This window comes from Macrobrachium nipponense, chromosome 31 (assembly GCF_015104395.2).
Source record: "Macrobrachium nipponense isolate FS-2020 chromosome 31, ASM1510439v2, whole genome shotgun sequence".
NCBI lineage: Eukaryota > Metazoa > Arthropoda > Malacostraca > Decapoda > Palaemonidae > Macrobrachium > Macrobrachium nipponense.
The window spans coordinates 26,598,926-26,601,425 of record NC_061093.1 but is presented as its reverse complement, the minus strand read 5'-3'; the positions used below and the strand labels follow the sequence as shown (position 1 = coordinate 26,601,425).

General features: G+C 32.1%; 1 protein-coding gene across 1 annotated transcript in view; it reads right to left on the bottom strand.

Annotated features, from left to right (window-relative positions):
• Window positions 1-2,500, bottom strand: part of LOC135206791 (gastric triacylglycerol lipase-like) — a 73,492-nt gene that overhangs the window by 60,891 nt on the left and 10,101 nt on the right. The window lies entirely within an intron of this gene.

Below are 2,500 nucleotides of genomic sequence, written 5' to 3'. Positions count from 1 at the left end.
TTTGTCTGGTTATATTCTTGAATAAGTACTTGTAACGCCTGGAAATATTTATAAAAACTGGTTACAAAAATGATAATCATTGTGTTAGAGTCGGTATTAAATTCATTAAATACGAATAAAGGAGGTTATCTTATTAACCATGTTTGCCTTTTATTTTTTATCTCTATTAAGAGAAATACTCTAATCCCTGATGGACCATGGACAGATTCCGATTTTTCCCACTTAATTTTTTCCTTTTCTTCCCATTTGCTTGAGTGTAGGATTTGAAGAGAATAAGATACTTTGAGGAATAAACACAAAACTTTTATGTGTATCGTGACAAAGTTCAGAGCTTTCAAACAATGGAACTTAACGCATTTTTTTCTCTGTTGAAATAAAGAGACAACAATAGGCTTCAATATTCATTCATCAAAAATTTTAACAGATATTGTTTAAGAAAGGAACTAAAAGAATCCTTAAAGACAAAGAGAAAACTTTGTTAAATGACAGTGATAATTACTATCCATTAAAAAGCAATTTTTTACGAAATATGTTTTTACTGGCCATTTTTCGGAACATTTCAAAGCCATTTTTATAGTTCATTTTGATATCTTGCATAACTGTCGGCAATGACATTCCAAACAGAATTATATATATATATATATATATATATATATATATATATATATATATATATATATATATATATGCATTGTGGTACAAATGTCTTTCAATATCCAATTCGCTCTACCTCGGAATTCAAATATTTTCATATATGTTTACTGAAGGGGAATTTTTTTATTTCATAATAATTCCGTTCTCTCGTGGGTTCGAACCAGCGCCCAGCGGACAGAAGAGAAATCAGGACTTAAGTTACGTTATCGACTCGGCCAACGTTTGTAGCTTAGAGCATGTATATGACTCACGGTAATGTGATAAAAATTAATATATATATATATATATATATATATATATATATATATATATATATATATATATATATATTATGTATATACACACACACACAATACTCTTATAGCAATGCAACCCTTCTGTTTCAGGATAAGTGATATTAGCTTCAGTAAAGCCAATTTTTTTTTTTATTTAATGAAAATATTAGTCGGTGAAAAATGACATCGGAATGAAATTTCCTTAAAGAAATAATGATAAATTCATTAATTATACTCGCTCTATAGGTTTACTTCGTTAACGTAGAAAGATCGGCAAAGATCTTAAATATTATAGGATGAATACCATTCATTTTACTAACCATAGAAGAATTATTGCGGCTCATTCATTTATTTCCCAGCAGCATGTTTGGTATAGATACAATTTCTGTAAAAACTCTCTCTCTCTCTCTCTCTCTCTCTCTCTCTCTCTCTCTCTCTCTCTCTCTCTCTCTCTCTTGACAGCAAATCAAAATAAGCCGACGTTAAAGTACAATAATAATAATGATGGTACTAATGATAATAGTAAATTTAATTAATAAAATACTTCTTGTTTTTAAACTCACATCTACCTTGACAGCGGCAGTAAACCACCTAGGGTTACATTGCTCCATCTCTTCTTTCAGCCAAAAAAGTTTTTTTTTTTTTTCTTTTACGCATCAGGTAAACAAAGGGCGGAAAGCCGTTAAGATTAAGTCACCGAAGATTACCTTCCTTCCCGTCTTTTTTCCTCGTTTCAAGAGCAGTCCATTGATAAATCTCTCTCTCTCTCTCTCTCTCTCTCTCTCTCTCTCTCTCTCTCTCTCTCTCTCTCACAACACACACACACACACACAGATGCCAATCTTCCTATTATGAGAAATTTCGTAAAAATAATTAAGACTTCAACAGATTTAAGACTAAAGTTAATTGAAAATTTTATCTTAAAAAGGTGAAGCATTTAATTTTTCAAAATCAAGAACACGTCTGATTATTTGTGACATAGTAACCTCAAAAGTTCAAGCGAAGATGAGCTGTGTTACTATCCAAAAACAATTCTCATTGTATTATATAATTTGCTCACATTTTTATCTACTTATTTGTTAAATTATTAATTTTTTTCTGGTAACTGATCTCTTCTTCTACCTGTATTTCCCATTAGCCTCTGTTACGTCTTTCAACTGAGCACCATATTCAGGGTTTGCTCCATATGAACTGGGCTCATATATATTCTGAATATATATACTGTAAGCGTTACTTAAGGTTCTTTGCAGCATTCCTTTGACCCCTAGCTGCAACCCCTTTCGTTCCTTTTACTGTACCTCCTATCATATTCTCTTTCTTCCACGTTACTTCCCACCCTCTCCTAACAATTGATTCATAGTGCAACTGCGAGGTTTTCCTCCTGTTCAACCTTTCAAACCTTTTACTGTCTGTTTCCGTTTCAGCGCTGAATGACATTATAAGTCCCAGTGCTTGGCCTATGGCCCAAATTCTATATTCAATTCAATTCAATAATAATAACAATGATACGTGATTCTTTCTGAATGCTTCCAGAGGATCCTCCCTACTCAACGTTACCAGAAGCATAGCAT